We start from the raw sequence: 18,250 nt of genomic DNA on the forward strand, positions 1-18,250 counted from the left end.
ACGAACCTGCTATCTCGCTGCCTTAAATAATTATTTCTGATGAAGGCACAGCGCCTGAAATTTGGGGGTAAGGGTGTAGTCAATTGCATCGACCCCAGTGTTCAACTGGTATTCATTTTATCGACCCCGTAAGGGGTGACAGTTAAAGTCATCCTCGGCGGGAATTGAACTCAGAAAGTAAGGAACTGGAACAAATAACACTGGATATTCTACCCGACGCTATAACGACTTAGCAATTTTTTTTTCTGCCTTAGATGTTATTAACACTGTATCATTAACTAACACTATGTCATTAATAACACCAATAAACACTTGTATACCATCATCACATCTAATATCATTCATTATCATTCCTACCGCCACCGCCGCCGCCGCCGCCATCACCACCACCACCACCAACAACAACAACAACAACAACAACCTGACACTTCCAGTGACAGCACTACCAGTAATATCACACACCTCTAACCAAACCACACCCAGTTTTTTGAACAGTAATGATGATAATAATAATAATAATAATAATAATAATAATAATAATGATAATTGTAGTAGTAGTAATAGTAGTAGTAGTAGTAATAATAATAATAATAATGATTATTATTATTATTATTATTATTATTATTATTATTATTATTATTATTATTATTATTATTATTATTATCATTCTTCTTCTTCTTCTTCTTCTTCTTCTTCTTCTTCTTCTTCTTCTTCTTCTTATGACAGGCAATTTCAACAACAATTACAGTGGCAGCAGCAGCAGCACCAACAACAACAACTACGTATTACCCGCAAAGACAACAACGACTACGATGACGACATCGACAACAATTAGAACGCCAACAAAAACCACTACTACTACTACTACTACTACTAGTAGTAGTAGTAGTAGTAATAGGAGTATTAGTAGTACATTAATAGTTGCAGCTACACCACCACCATCGCCACCACCGTCGCCACCACCACAACCTCTAGCAACAACAACAACAACAATAATAATAACGGCGGTAACATCCGAAGGGTTATTTTCGGCTTCAATCGATACGTCTAGACGCCAATAAATTATTTTTGTGGTAAATTTTATTACTATAACATAATGACATACACCTCCATCAAAACTACTTACCTCTCCATCCCTTACCAATACCTGAGAACAACTAACTTCACAGCGCCCCCCCCCACCACCACCGTATCTCTCCCACGTTTGAGCAATGTACTCTTTACCTCCACCACATCCAGTTACTGTACGCTTATTTCCAAAACACCTGGTCATCGTACTCATATTGCCATCATGTCTGGTCATTGTACTCCTACCTCTACCACGCATAGCAACCGTGTAGTTCTACCACCGTCATATTTAACAGCTGTAAGTTTTCTCCCACCACCCCTACTTACTGTACACTCTACACATATTTACAACACCTCCATCACACCTGATCAAACACCTACATCCACCGCATATGTTCACAGTGAATACATTGCCATCACACCTGTTCACAGTAAACATACTTCTATCACACCTGTTCTGAATAAACATTACCTTCAACATACCAAGTCACTGAATACTCTCTTCTACCACGTCTAATCATTGTACACCAGCTTTCAAAACACTTAACTACTTTACTCTTACCTCTAACACACCTGACCACACACCGATCTTGTCACACCTAGCCACTGTACACTTTCCTTTACCATATATGAACATTGCACATCGACTCTTCTGTGCCTCATTACTGTATACTAAGTTCCACATACATAACCACCGTGTACTTACTTGTATCACACTTGATTTCTGTACATCTACCTGTACCACATTTGCTTTCCATATACTAACTTCAAACACTCACAAGCAATGTAAACTTATCGCCAAATTATCTGATCATTGTACAGCTATCCTTGCAACACCTGACCACTGTGAATCTATCTCCATCACACCCGGCTACACTCATCTCACCCATCACTACACTCATCTCCACTACACAAGTCACTGTACACTACCCCTAAAACAGCTGGTCACTTCCCTTAAAACAGTTGGTCATTGAATACCTGCCGGCGTCACACCTACCCACAGTAGATTTATCTCTATCATACCAGGCCACTGTACTCCTACTCATACAACAAGTTTTCGTCAGGTACAGTGTTGATTCTCTGAAGAAGAGTACAAGTAGAATATTTTACAATCCTTTTTAGCATTCAGTGACAAGAAAACTAATTCGGAACCCGTCCTCCTCCTTTTGAAGGATAATATGCTGCCTGGGAAGAAAGAGATGCATAAGCGCTTTTGGTCAATTTTCAGTTTAGTCATATTTAGTGAGAGTTTGACCTATCTCTGCTTTACTTTGTAAACAATGAAAACTTAGGATATTCTGTCTATTAAAATAAGCAGTAAGTACATGCTAAATGGTTTCCCACATCCCGTTTAGCTTCTTTTAACCCTCTTGGGACACTCTGGTGGATTGATCGGCCATGTGATACAAGCTGAAAGGACTATTACACTTCAGAACGTTAGATCGCCTTTCAGTTGATGTATCTCAATAGAAAAAGAGAAATTGGTATTTTGGGTTACACATATCAAAACACGGTGTCTCAAAAGGGTAAAGATATTAAAAGTATTAAAATCAAATGCAGAATTAGAAAAAACTATTGACTCCAATGCCATACACAAATGTTAATTTTTTTTGGAGGTAGGGGTGTGTACACTTATCTCCATCATACGTGACCACTGCACTCCTCTCCCTGACAACACCTGGCCACTGAGTATCAACCTCCATCTCAACTGGTCACTCAACACTTATTTCTATCTTACCTGATATCTGTACACCTTCCTCTACAATACCTTGCCACCAAGCATCTACCTTCACTACACCTGACCATTAAATACTTACCTTTATCACACCTGGCCGCCGTACACTTGCTTCTATCACAACAGGGCACTGTACCCATTTCTGATGCTTTTGCAACCTGCAACAGTGCCACCGAGAGGCGGAACATGTCTTCATTCTGGCTCCAGAAAGAACGAATCCTTTCAAATTTCAAGCGGAATGTGAATTTTTTTTTTAAAGAAGTGCAAGTCACGAGTTCTTCCTCGGCTCACAGGGCTCCGGACCGATCTGATGAGTACATCTAGACTAATGTAATGTGGGACTCTGGACGTCCACGTTATGTGGAATGATGAGTGATGGCGTCCTCAGCTTTAATAGATTAATAGGAATGCTCTTGTGATATACGGTGTCTTGAATATATGAATCTGGCGGATGCTATTCCTCTCCAGGTCTGAACGCAGCCAATATCTGAGAGAGAGAGAGAGAGAGAGAGAGAGAGAGAGAGAGAGAGAGAGAGAGACAGACAGACAGACAGACAGACAGAGAATAGAATCAACTCCTAGTACTCTATCGACCCCAAAAGGATAAAAGGCAACGCTGAGAGCCGCAACAATTACTGCAAAAGCACTCTGACTCTCTGATGACTGCCAATCTATCGCCTTTACATATAATGTATTCGTAAGCGGAAGTTTTGTAATCTAATGTATGATCTTTTTGGATACTTGCCCTTTTTTGTCTTTTTGTTGGTAGGGAAGGCAGTGCCCGTTATCCATTACAGGACCTAAGAGACTGATGGAAGGGAAGAATGAATGTATCGTCAAATAGGAAATCTGCTTCGAATACTGGTAACAAAGTGAATTCCGCTAAAAGTATTCATGAAGTTTCATTTGTTGGCAGTATTCCCATGGTACAAGGCCAGCAATTTCAAGAGAAGAGGTAAATCGACATCATCGATCCCCAGTGTTCAACTGGTACTTGTTTTATCGACACCGAAAGGATGACAGGCAGAGTCGATCTCGGCCGAATTTGAACGTCAGGACCGACGGCATGCTAACGATTCTGCCAACTCTCCGCAATAAGCTGTTGTAGGATCTGAACTTCAGAAGACATAGACTCAGAACAAATACCACAAAACATCCGGTCCGACGCTGTTACAATTTCATCAATCCACTGCCTTAGACTGGTAAGTTTCTTTTGCCGACTTGTAAAGGATGAAAGGCAAAGTTAATCTTGGCGTGATTTGAACTCAGCATGTAGGGTATCAAGATAGATAGCGCAAAGCATTCTGCCGATACTCTACTGACTGTCCATTTGTCTGAATTCTAAATGCAAAATTCCAGATTCTTGAACGGCTCTCAGCTTTAAAATGTTCTTTGTTTTCTTTTAGCCTGGATACGTAGCAATAAGACCGCGTAGCTATGATTCTGCAATATCAATTTATCTTGAGGAGCTCAAATGAACGACTAGTATTAAGTTTTGTTTATCATTTCAGTTGATTAAACTTTTTGTTTCTTTTGTGCTTAACTCAATCAGAAAATCAAAATCAAAACTGGATTAATATATAATAGATCCCACATAGTTGCGAAAGAATAGGGTCAGTAATGTTCAGTGACCAGGTGTAGTATAGATGTAAAATGACCAGAGCCTTGTGAGTGGATTTAGTAACAGAAACTGAAAGCCCGTCGCATCTATCTATCTATCTATCTATCTATCTATCTATCTATCTATCTATCTATCTATCTATCTATCTATCTATGTGTGTGTGTCTTTGTGTCTGATTTTGTCCCCTCGCTATCATTAACAAGTGATGCTGAAGTGTTTACAGCCCCCGTAACTTAACAGTTCGGTAAAAATGACCGATAAAATAAGTACTAGGCTTACAAAGAATAAGTCCTGGGATCGATTTCTTCCACAAACCTCCTATAAGGCAGTGCTCCAGCATGGGTGCAGTCAATTTGTTGATACAAATAAAAGAATATATATTTACTGTCGTGTTTTCTGTTTGCCACTGTTCCTCCGAATTACAAATTTAATTTAATTTGTTTCTGCGGGAAGAACTATTCTAACCATGCATCCTGCCCTAATTCTTCGAAACGCTTAGTTTAGAATAGGGGCAGCTGATGAAGGAAATATTCTCTATGTGGCCTGTTTGTTTTCTGTGCTCTGTTTATGTTCTGTTTTTCATTTTGTCCACGTTTTTTTTGTGACGCCCTGTACCCAGCTATGCATCTATATATACATGTAGATGTAGGTTTGTACATACATGTACGTATATATATGCATATACTCACATATTATTTGTATTATATATATATATATATATATATATATATATATATATATATGTATGTATGTATGTATGTATACACTGACAAAATACTGTAGAAATGCGTGTATACTGCCCCGGTATTTTAGGGGTAGCTGCGTTACAACAATTTTGGTGGAGGTCGGTATATACAGTGGATATGTCAGATGAAAGTAAGTTCAAGGTGACACGAGTCGTTTTACCTTTTGTTTTTTGACGGACTTACTGAACATGGCCTCCTACATCGTGACAAATCACTAATAGATTCTAGTTTTACATTCTGAATTCAAATTTCGCTATAGTCGAATCTGCCTTTCACCCTTTCGGGCTCGGTAAAATAAGTACAAGCTGTACAATGGGGTCGATGGAAATGATTAGTTCACACCCCCAAAATTACAGGCCTTGTGCCTGTAGTAGAAAAAATCATAAACGGTTTATTAGATTCGTACAGAGTCACAGATTTGCTGCGGTTCGATGATTGGGGGCTTATATTATTTGAGGGTGTACTTGTTTTATCGATCGGAATGGGATGAAAGAAAGAAAAAAAGAAAGAAAGAGAAGCAAAATGTCAAAGTAATTTATTTCTATTCTCCACCTTATCTGTCCATTTACCCTCTCTTATCAATAATTAATTATATTATGAACACGAATGCTTTTAAGATTCATGTGGACTAGATTTCATTAGTTGAATAGATTGAGCTGAAAAGAGAGAGAGAGAAAGAGTGAGAGAGGGGGAAGGTATATAGATCGAATGAGAGTTTCTTTATAAGGTTTGAAACCAGAACTGTAAGCTTGGCTGAACGTCTGCGTGAACAGCGTCGGGAAATGAATACGACGCGAATTCAAATGTAATCATATCTTCTTGTCTACATACGCAGTTATTGGGTGTTGGCCTTTTTATAATTGAACATTCAATACATAAGTAAGTAGCCTTTCCCTAAACCAACTAGATAGCTTTTGCAATTCGTGTATAAATGACACAGGCGTTGGCCGTGTCAAATGATAAAAGAATAAATAAATAAATAAGAAAAGAATACTGGGAGAAAAGAAAGAAAAATAGTAAAAAAAAAAAAGAGGAAAGAATAGAAAAAATACAATAAAAGCAGACGTCTTTGTTTCGCGGATGTGAAACGATGTTTTAAAATTCAGTGACGACTTCGTTATGAAATTATAACATTTCCTATCTTTGTATTCAACTTAAAAATAAAAATAATAATAAATAAATATATAAATAAACCTATAAAAAAATAAGAGAAGGCAACCTCTTTCAATTGAAACTAATAAATTATGCATCGTAGAAGTTCTTAAATAAAATACTTCCGTCAACACGTTGGAATGTATAGTAGTTTATATGTTTTGAATAATAGACTCGTTAAATTTACTCTGCTCGCTGTCACAACTCATAAATTCAATTTGAAGTCTTTTGTTTGCAAAGGTCGTTGCCGTCATCAACGCGTTTGTTGTTGTGTCTGTTGTTTTAAGTTTTTGTTTACAACGGTCGTGAAATGTAATACAGTAAATGAAGCGTGTCTAGACAAGGTTGTTGGTGTGAGACAAAGCACCAGACAAATGTGTATCATTCATGTTTAGAGAGCGACAGTTCTGAGTGTTACTATACAAGATCAGATCACTGATCTCTTGTAATTTGCTCACCGCCTCTCCTCCCATTGTTACCCTTAACAAAATAGTTATCGTACTAAAAGAGGGTTATGGGGATGGCTAGGACTGAACAACTTCGATGGCTTATACCAACTACAAGGTCGATGAAATAAGTAATGAAAATAATTCTTGTTTTGGGGACGATTGAACTCGAAACAAATAAAACTAGATCCTTTCTACAATAGGCACAAAACCTGAAATTTTGTGGGAGAGGGCTTGTCGATTACATTGACCCCAGTGCTTAACTGGTACTTATTTTATCGACTGCGAAAGGATAAAAGGCAAAGTTGACTTCGGCAGCATTTGAAAGATAAAGATATAAATTCCAGTCACTAGACAGCGGTCATGCTGAGGCATATTTTTGAGTGATTTCAGTCGAGAAATCGACGTCAGTACTCACCTTAGAGCCTAGTAATTGTTCTATCGGTCTCATTTTTGCTAAACCGCCAAGTTACGAGGAGGCAAATAAATCAACAGCGGTTGTCAAGAGGTGCTGAGAGACAACACACACACACACACACACACACACACACACACACACACACACATGCGATAAGCCTCTTTCAGTTTCTGTCTACCAAATCCACTCACAAGGCTTTGGTCGGCCCGGAGGTATAGTAGCTGACACTTGCCCAAGGTGCCATGCAGCGGAGCTGAACCCAGAGCTATGTGATTGGGAAGCAAGCTACTTACCACACAGCACCGCCTGCGCCTATGTACATTATGCTTGAAAAAAAAGTCGGCGGGATGACCATGGTTGGAACATTTGATCATAGCTAAGCTCAATCAAGGCTGACCTGGAGCTAAAATACTCTAGAAGACATTCCTAAACTTAAACAACTGGAAAGCAGAGTTCCTCTCTTCGATTATTAAATTATTATTCTTTAGAAGACATCATTTCGCTAAATTGGTCAATAAGATGCTGATGGCAGAAAGTAAATGAAAGATTTCCTTTCAGTGATTTAAATAGTTCATGCCTGTTCTTCGCAATGTCTTTTCGTATTCCGGCGGGTGAAAAGTATCTCTGATCTTTACTAAATGAAGTCTAACAACAATCAAATAATTGTGAGAATTAACACGCATTAATTTGTGGTAGTTTACCGACTCTTGGCTGTGTGGCATAGGCGAAGGAGTGGCTGTGTGGTAAGTAGCTTGCTTACCAACCACATGGTTCCGGGTTCAGTCTCACTGCGTGGCACCTTTGGCAAGTGTCTTCTACTATAGCCGCGGGTCAACCAAAGCCTTGTGAGTGGATTTGGTAGATGGAAACTGAAAGAAGCCCGTCGTATATATATATATATATATATATATATATATATATATATATATATATGTGTGTGTGTGTGTGTGTGTATGTATGTTTGTGTGTCTGTGTTTGTCCCCCCACCATCGCTTGACAACCGATGCTGGTGTGTTTACGTCCCCGTAACTTAGCGGTTCGGCAAAAAGAGACCGATAGAATAAGTACTAGGCTCACAAAGAATAAATCCTGGGGTCGATTTGCTCGACTAAAGGCGGTGCTCCAGCATGACCACAGTCAAATGACTGAAACAAGTAAAAGAGTATAGGCGCAGGTGTGGCCGTGCGGTAAGAAGCTTGCTTCCCAACTGTATGGTTCCGGGTTCAGTCCCACTGCGTACCACCTTGGGCTAGTGTCTTCTACTATAGCCTCGGGCCATCCAAAGCCTTGTGAATGGATTTGGTAGACGGAAACTGGAAGAACCCTGTTGTTTATATACAGTATATATATATGTGCGTGTGTGTGTATGTATATATATTTGTGGGTGTGTCTGTGTTTGTCGACCCCCCTCCCTATCACTTGACAACCGATGCTCGTGTGTTTATGTCCTCGTAACTTAACGGTTTGGCAAAAATAATCGATAGAATAAGTACTAGGCCTACAAAAAATAAGTCCTGGGGTCAATTTGTTCGACTAACACCCTTTAAGGCGGTGCTCCAGCATGGCCGCAGTCAAATGACTGAAACAAGTAAAAGAATAAACGAATACAAATCTTTCTATCTCTGTCTGTCTATCTGTCTGTCTGTCTGTCTATCTATCTATCTATCAGTCTATTCGTCTATCTATTTATCTATCTATCAATACTTACACACACACACACACACACACACACACACACATACACACACGTAAGTACGTATGTATGTATGTATGTATGTATGTATGTATGTATGTATGTATGTATGTATGTATGTATACTCTTAGATATAGACGATGCAGTGTTTTGACATTTCAATAATTTCTCTTCGTTTTGTCTCTTCCATTAAATATTCTTCACTTTTTCTCATCCAGAATTTTTTTTTATTAAATATCCTTTTATATTCTATTGCTTAATCGGAGTGGGTAGGTGGTTAGCTTATAGAATTAACAGATAGATGAGTAAAATGCAATACAGTTAAGACCTTTCCATTTATGTTTTGAGTTTAAATCCTGGCGATGAGGTGGGAAGCGGTCGATTTTACCTTTCATCCTTCTAGGGTGCGAAGAGGCGTTAGAATATGCAACGATCATATCTGAGTCGACTATACCGATCCACTACAAGGTATGGTTTGTGTTTAGATGAAGGAAGGCGTTAAGTGACTTACAGTGTTTAGTTAGAATTCATTCTGAATTTTAATGCCGACGAGGTCGACACTGTCTTTTAATGTACTAATTCCTCGTCAAATTTATGATACTGCATCACCTGAAGTTACTTCTACTCAGTAGTTTACTCTGCAAAAAAATCAACCAAATTTCCTCAAATCACATCTTAATGTTTTTGCTTTTAAAAAAGTAAGAACGTATTAGACAATTAGTAATCCTTCATGTACAAAAAGACGGGACTGGCAGGATTCTCTTGCCAGCTGTTGGTAGCAGGTAACAGCTGTTTCTCTCACCATGCGACTTTTACCGTGACTGTACAGGATTTATCCTAATAAGTATGTCCAAGGCTTTTGTTGCTGGCAACAACGAAATATACTCCTGTTACTCTGCCACTGATCTTCTTTCAGTTTGTCTATTCTCTGTTTGGATACAACCTTTTCTGGCTTATATTGCAATGTTGTTATAAGAAACGAACGTTAACTTCCGAGATGTGTATCAGTTCGGACAGGTCACATAAGATTATAACCAATCTTCATTGACGTGTCCAACTCACAGACACTTCTGATCAAACAACACCGATCCTTTTCTCAGCTGCAACTACAATTTTTTACAAAACCATTACAGCTTCTTCATCTATTAGGTCGTCTGAATACAACACACACCAAGAAAATCTTACCGCGCTCCCTCCTCTAAACTTCAACAATACGCGGCTAGAACTCAGAAGGATGTAACAAATTCCAGACCTCACCATCACTGGTGATCTCTTCTGAGGAACGCACAATCTTAACATAACTAAGACTATATCAAAAAGACTACCCATTCTCTTTAACAAAAAAAAAAAAAAAGAAACAAAAGAAAAGGATACGAATTCTGGAATACTGCTCTCACATCTGACGGTAATACTAAAACGAATAAGAATTTCATGAATTGGTTTAACCGATAGACACGTCGTCGCGGTGTTATCTCATATTATGATAGATGAAAAATGCCCCTGACCCTTAACAAATGAAGCTTGACAGCAATGAAAGATTGTGAGAATTAACTGACATTAATTGCTATTAATAAATAAATTGTGGTAATTAACTGACACTAATTACTAACAATAAATAAAAGTATATACATTTTGCTCTTGGTTATTGATTGATGCAATTTTTCGGTATTTTAATACTTGCTCTTCGTTCTGTTTCTTCATTGCTTTTTGAAGTGATTTTTTTAACCTCATTCATTTTTTTTTTTTAGTTCCATATCTTTTTATTCTATTTTCTGTTGCATAGTCGGAACGGGGTGGTGACTGATAGAACAAGCAGAAAACGCGATAAAATGCCACGTGTTTTGAGTTTAAATCCTAGAAGGGGTGATTTTTTTTAACCTTTCTGTAAACGCAAATATTCTCGAACGCATTCAAAATAAGCCCACCCGACTGACAAGCATAAAGTACCTCACATATATAAATCTGATGCACAGACATACTGCTTTCTCTCCCGACTTTTTCCACTGCCACGACTCTTCCGGTTTCTCCACACTCTTCCTCCTACAAATATTTCCCCTACTTCTTTCACTCATGTTCGAACTTAGGCACTACCGACTCACTCGTCTCTCATCAGCCATATTATGATCATCCCACACTAACAACCACATCCAGTCGTTTCTTTCTAGAGCATCGTCACTCTAGAATTCACTCTCTGTACACACTTTCCCTACGAGAGGAATGTTGAACGCGTCGTTTCACCAGCCCTGAAAGGCCTACGAAGGAAATGATCACCAATTCTTCCCCTTGACCAATCGAATTAAAAAAAACTAAAGAGCCTCGGATTACTTCTTGTTGTACCCTCAAGGTTAAACCTAATCGAGCAGACCTGATCATTAAAGCTATTCCAACCATGTGTATCCCATATGTTGGTAGGGTTATTTACATTACTTAATGTGTGTCCTTCACAATGACGTGTAATGTGAAGGAATTTGGTTGCTATTTCTAACAGATCGAGTTTCCTTCTTCTGCTCTTTTGTTGTACGCTTTATTTAAGGTGGTGAACATATGTTGCCAATTTAGATCTATGTGGGTTGAGTCACATCATATGGACATTGCCATCCAATACACAAACATCCCCCGGTAGTTCTTACCTCCAAAATAATATTACGTTATATATATATATATATATATATACGACGGGCTTCTTTCAATTTCCGTCAAGCAAATCCACTCACAAAGCTTTGATCGGCCCGAGGCTAAGTAGAAGACACTTGCCCAGAGTGCCGCACAGTGGGACTGAACCCGGAACCATGTGGTTGGGAAGCAAGCTTCTTACCATACAGCCACGCCTGCATCTATACAGAATAATATAGAATAATATATTTTAATAAATTCAAGTATTTATTCAAATATGGAATGTGGGTGTTTCTCAGTGTGAGCAGTCAGCTCCCTGAACACCTGTTGCAAGAGGCACCCGTCGTTGATACTTCTGAGCAAAAGAGTAAAGGTCCCTAGTAGGACTGAAAAGTCAATCTGCCCGAGTCATGCTTAAGAAAACTACCAAGCGACGGTATTGCTTGAAATCGAGTTGCAGCTATCATGTACATATGTATGATTTTTTTGAGCTCTATTTAAGTTCTCCTTGAGAGAGTTCAAGTCGGTCGCTAACAAAGCAACAAAACTTCTTGAGCTAAGAGAGTTATCGGTGTTTGTAAATATGTGGTTCAGTTGGTGTGTTGGTTGAACTGTCGATGCATACCAAGTATGTAAATCTATTCACGAGAGATGGAGAATTTTTGGAATGTCTTACACATTTTCACTGTGCCACAAATAGATTAGATTTGGAGAATCTGCATCAGTTTCCTTTGCTCTTTCTCTTTTGTGTGTATGTATGTATGTATGTATGTATGTATGTATGTATGTATGACATATTAAATAATGTGGTCGGGAAGGTCATGGAATGCTTTCATCAAGGGCCTGCTCTATCATAGATTAAACAACAACCCTAAAAGCATTTTGAGTTCAAAGGAGAAGCTCTGTATGATTTCTCGACTTCTTGGTAGTGACAAATCATTTCTCAAGTCACACCGTATCGTCTTATATAGAGAAAAGGTACATTAGATGGTCATGACTCGAATGCCTTTGAACACAGATCTGCTCGATCCTGGTTGACCTGGAGCTAAACACTATCCACAACAACAAATGCAACAACAGCCTATGATTACCAAAATTTATGTTGATTTCGATTTTGGGTATTCAGTTTTCCGATCAACTAGACTGTTTATTAATTGAACTGGTGTGAAGCAGCTGAGTTCCTCGCAGACAGGTGTACTCTTGTTTTGATCTTGGAACAGAATCGGCGTGACACTGTGTGAGGCAAAGCTAGGCCTTTGAATTACATGTACAAGCTATGCGATGAATTCTCTACAGTTCCTATTTCTTTATTGCCCACAAGGGGCTAAACATAGAGGGGACAAACAAAGGTAGGTAAAGGGATTAAGTCGATTACATCGACCCAGTGCGTAACTGGTACTTAATTTATCGACCCCGAAAGGATGAAAGGCAAAGTAGACCTCGGCGGAATTTGAACTCAGAACGTAACGGCAGACGAATTACTGCTAAGTATTTCGTCCGGCGTACTAACGTTTCTGCCAGCTCGCCACCTGTACAATTCTCTGCAGTTCTTGCCAACTCCGTTTCAATCAAGGGGCTTGGGCTGACTCGAAAATATGCACAGAAAAGACAATGTCCAAAATTTTCCGTTGTGGGATCGAATCAAGGACATCGTGATTATGAACTGAACCGCTTAATCATCTGATCATATGTTCATGATCTGTTCATATACATACATCTGTTCATATACATACCCTCCTATCACACAGACATCATTGTTGCCAGGTTGCAGTATGCTGATTAGAGAACGACATTACAGACAGAAGCTGTTATCTTATCAGCAACAGCGAATTCTTGTTGACTGTATTGCCAATGAATATCGGTGTCACTTCTCTTTATTGCTGCTACTGCCGCTACTGCTGCTGCTGCTGTTGTTGTTGTTGTTGTTGTTGTTGCTGCTGGTTCTGTTGTTGCTATTGTTTAGCCACTGGCTAACTCTGATTAAGAAGACCTATAGGCAAAGGCATTCGAGCCGAAACCATTTCTTCATTTTGTATACTTTGGACTCATTATCTCTATTGTTTTTCATTAAACGGTGGAGTGTAATTCGATGATAATCTATCTGCTACTTTTAGCCGATCTGGAGACCACATAGAAGCTCTTGGTTATCATTTGTCACGGCTAGATTTCAAAGTAGTTGATTATATCAGCAGATAATTTCTATATTCTTTTCTACTCTAGGCACAAGGCCTGAAATTTTTGGGGAGGGGGATAGTCGATTAGATCGACCCCAGTACGCAACTGATACTTAATTTATCGACCCCGAAAGGATGAAAAGGCAAAGTCGACCTCGGCGGGATTTGAACTGGGAACGTAAAGAAAGACGAAATAGCGCTAAGCATTTCGCCCGGCGTGTTAACGTTTCTTATTTCTTTATTGCCCACAAGGGGCTAAACATAGAGGGGACAAACAGGGTCAGACAAAGGGATTAAGTTGATTACATCGACCCCAATGCGTAACTGGTACTTAATTTATCGACCCTGAAAGGATAAAAGGCAAAGTCGACCTCGGCGGAATTTGAACTCAGAACGTAACAGCAGACGAAATAGCGCTAAGCATTTCGCCCGGCGCCAGCTCGCTGCCTTAGGGAGAGAATTTCTATATTACGAAACGAAGTTCATCAATAATTTTGCTCGAGGCGGGTTGATACGTATCCTGTTGTTTCAATAATAATGGGTATGAAACTGAAGATCTACTTGAAGTACTGGACTCCCAAACAGCTTACATGCGTATGTGTGTGTATGAGTGTATGTGTGTGTGTGTGTGTGTGCTCGCGCTCATACACATGTATTTATGGATGCAAGCGTGTATATATACACACGCACATACACACATATATATGCATATATATATATATATATATATATATATATATATATATATATATATATATATATATATATATATATATATATATATATATATAGTAAATCTAGTTTCCACATCAAAGTGGGGCAGGTGGATGTTACTACTACTTTAACCCCAGGCAGATTCTCCGCCAGCTGGTTTTCAATGCAACGTTCTGCATCCTTTATATACAATAGATTCCTAGCAGGGGCAGCAAACCCTTGAGAGTACGGAACTTTGCTGCATTCAACTTGAAATTAAGGTTCCATGTTTTAGTCATATATAAAATCTTGGGATCTTTCTGAATTGGCGGGCACCACTTGTTTTCTTAACGAAACACTTTCAAACTTGGATACTCGTAGAATGTGTCATATAAAACATATTTTTCTCTGATTGGTTGAAATTACCGAAATACGACAATTTTTTTTACATGAAATAACTTCGAATACAAATTTTTTTATCTGTTCTATAACACAAAATGTACAAGTATACGAAGTTTGAAAGTGTTTCGGTACCAAAAACACTACATAAAACATAAATGAAAAGTGGTGCCCGTCAATTCAGAAAGATCCGAATCTTGGTTTCAGTGTAGTCTCTGTAAAGACCTTATTTTGTTTTTCTTTGCAGTGCAAATAATTTAACTGAGAGCTGCTGTAAGAGACTGAACCTTTCAGGTCTTATCTGACACCCTGTTATGAATAAAGTCTTTAGAGCAGTATTTTGTGAGACTCACTACTGAGATTTCCTTTTAGCATAAGGTTAGCGGCACCTATTGGGTATTTGGTTTTCAAGATATCCGGAAGACAAATACTACTTGTAAGTTGTTCTGAGGTAAAGGCGCATAGCTTATTGGCTGGGGTGTATTCGGCTCGCGGTTGCGAGGTTGTGAGTTCGATCCTTGACTGCGCGTTGTGTCCCTGAGTAAGACATTTTATTTCACGTTGCTCCAATCCACTCATCTGGCAAAAATGAATTGTACTAGTAGTTCAATAGGTCATCCTTGTCACGTTCGCTGTGTCACATCGAATCTCCCTGAGAGCTACGCTAAGAGTACGCGTGTCTGTGGAGTGCTCAGCCACTTGCACATTAATTTCACGAACAAGCTGTTCCTTTAATTGGATCAACTGGAACACTTATCGTCGTAACCAACAAGGAGCCAGACGAGTTGTTCTAATATCCTAAGATTATTCAGTTGAAACCCATTCATTCAGTTGTTTGTTGTTACTTTGTTGTTTAGCTTTTATGTCAGCATTTTACCCCGAAGGCTTGTGATCAAAGATATTTTAACCGTGATAATTCCGTTTTTTTTTTCGGACTTATTTTATCTAGGTCTTACTGTCTGATATATCCTTTTTTTTTTAAATTTTAAAATGTGTGTGATATGGGGGGAGATTTGACTACTATTTCTGTCAAGCAGAGCGATTACAGAGAAGCTTTCTCAGTAACTAACTTTCTCGGATGCGTTCCAGTATTTTAATTTTGGGCAAGGTGAGGATTACGAACCTGCAATGCACAAAGTGGGAAGTACGAGGAGAGAGATACGAACTTGTTATCTGCAAGTGACCTGCTTCTTTCATTGTGAATTGGTGTGATCATTTCCAACGTCGAAAAAAAACTTTAAATTTCAGTTCTTTTTCAATATTTCTTATTTTAGCAAGTTTTATCTCTCGACTTGATGTTGCACAAGAAGTTTATTGCTTATTCATTTTGCCAGTTTATTTCTTTTCGTATAATCATTTGTTTAGCTCTGGGAATGATGTCGTTAATACATTTAAGTTTTTTTCAGACACGTATCATATTTAGATGCTTGCAGTATCTGTCTGTCTGTATAGATAATTTATCTTTCCTTCAATGGTTAAGTTTTTAAGACACATTTCTCATTTCATTTCATGCAAATCCTATAGTTACTTTCCAGTTCACTTTTTTTTTTGCACTTGAATTTCGATAAGAAAACTAAAGCGGTAAATTGGCTGGTTCCTTAGAGATTCAGATAGAATGTGTTGCGGCATTCATTCCTTCTCTCTGCGTTCTGAGTTCAAATCAGGCAGAGGTCAGTGTTGCCTGTTACCCTTTCTGGATCGATAAATTAAGTACTAGTTCAGTACCGGTGTCGATTCTTCGCTCTTTCGTCCGTACGTTGTCTCCTTAAAATTTCAGGCCTTGTGCCTATAGTAGAAAGGATTATTATTATTGTTGTTGTTGTTGTTATTATTATTATTATTATTATTATTATTATTATTATTATTATCATCATCATCATCTATTCCCCATTAAAACTCACATCAGCAAACGTGAACCTTAGTTTATATGTATGTATGTATGTATGTATGTATGTATATATGTATGTATGTATGTATGTCATTATTCAGTTTTATTTCAAGATGTCTTGCCAATAGAGCAAGAGCCTGTATTGGAATTTCAACAACATCAACAGGGTATTTTTGCATATACATATGTATGTGTGCAGATTTGCATGTTTTGTTTTATGTATGTATTCTCATTCATATAGTTGCATGTCTAGACATGCTCATATATACTTAAATGATAAAATTCTGGAAAGTTTTAGAGATTTTTACAGTTCCAGTGGTGGCTTGAATCTGTAGTCTTTGAAAAAACTTTCTTCTTTTTCGTTTTCAGAAGCCTAATTTTTCAAGTTTTCTATTTAGGCAGTGTTTTACATATCTCGGTGCTCCAATAATTACAGGTATAAATCTGAAGTTGTAACCTGGATTGAGTAACTAGATTTCTCAATAGTTCAGCGTAGGTATTCTCTTTCTCGCTGATCTTTAGTGTTGTTAACATCCGTTGGGCGGCTGATTTTCACTACTGTACACAGATTCTATGTATGTATGTATGTATGTATGTATGTATGTACGTACGTACGTATGTTTGTTATTTCCTTATTGCCCACAAAGGTTAAACATAGAGAGGACAAACAAGGACAGACAAAGGGATTAAGTCGATTACATCGGCCCCAGTGCGTAAGTGGTACTTAATTTATCGACCCCGAAAGGATGAAAGGCAAAGTCGATCTCGGCGGAATTTGAACTCAGAACGTAACGGCAGACGAAATAGCGCTAAGCATTTCGTCCAGTGTGCTAACGTTTCTGCCAGCTCGCATACAAACATACGTACGTATGTTTGATGTGTGTGTGTGTGTGTATGTGTGTGTGTGTGTGTGTGTGTGTGTGTGTGTGTGTGTGTGTGCGTGTGTGTGTGTGTGTATATATATATGCATCTCTCTCTCTCTCTCTCTCTCTCCACAGACATATATACTGTCTTAGTCCGTGCCTAAGGCACTCAACTCTCTCATTCCATCTTGTTTTAAATAGGTACCATATGGTAGAACAAAAACAACTAATAGGTGGTTCATTAGCTTGCATGGCTGATGACGCCTCTAAACCTGAGACTCAGCTTTACTCTTGTGTCCAGACAATGAAACTCTGTTTTCCTTAACAGTATCTCAGCTTTAGAGAATTGTTAGTTCTTGAATATATATTTGCTTCTCATTTGGAGTTGGTCCCAATTGTGATTCTTCTACATTCCTTGGAAGCCGAGATAATTTCAATACACCACGAATTTGTCTTGTATAGCATGTAATATACCTTTATGATCCTTTGCTGTTGAAACAGGTCATTGGCTATTTCGATATGCTGATCTAATCCTCTTACGTAATTTCTTATTTCCTTATTGCCCCCAAGGGGCTAAACATAGGGGACAAACAAGGACAGACAAAAGGACTAAGTTGATTACATCGGCCTCAGTGCGTAACTGGTACTTAATTTATCGACCCCGAAAGGATGAAAGGCAAAGTCGACCTCGGCGGAATTTGAACTCAGAACGTAACGGCAGACGAAATACTGCTAAGCATT

Source organism: Octopus bimaculoides, chromosome 1, assembly GCF_046866305.1.
Source record: "Octopus bimaculoides isolate indiv1 chromosome 1, ASM4686630v1, whole genome shotgun sequence".
Taxonomy (NCBI): Eukaryota; Metazoa; Mollusca; class Cephalopoda; order Octopoda; family Octopodidae; genus Octopus; species Octopus bimaculoides.